We start from the raw sequence: 226 nt of genomic DNA, 5'->3' as shown, positions 1-226 counted from the left end.
TCGTTTCTCGTAAAGAAAGCATTTTCTTGTGAAATATCTTTGACTTTCAATTTTATCTAATTCATCACTTGCATTTTTTAGATTTCTTTATTTGAAATTTAGTACTTTCCTGAGCACTAAAATAAATGATGGGTGTTTTACAATATGCTTCCTACAGGAAATAGCTTTACAAATTCAAATATTCATTGACAGACAGAGTGACTAATTCTTGGGAAATACCCATTCT

This window comes from Penaeus monodon, chromosome 30, assembly GCF_015228065.2.
Source record: "Penaeus monodon isolate SGIC_2016 chromosome 30, NSTDA_Pmon_1, whole genome shotgun sequence".
Taxonomy (NCBI): Eukaryota; Metazoa; Arthropoda; class Malacostraca; order Decapoda; family Penaeidae; genus Penaeus; species Penaeus monodon.
This window is presented reverse-complemented; position numbering follows the sequence as displayed.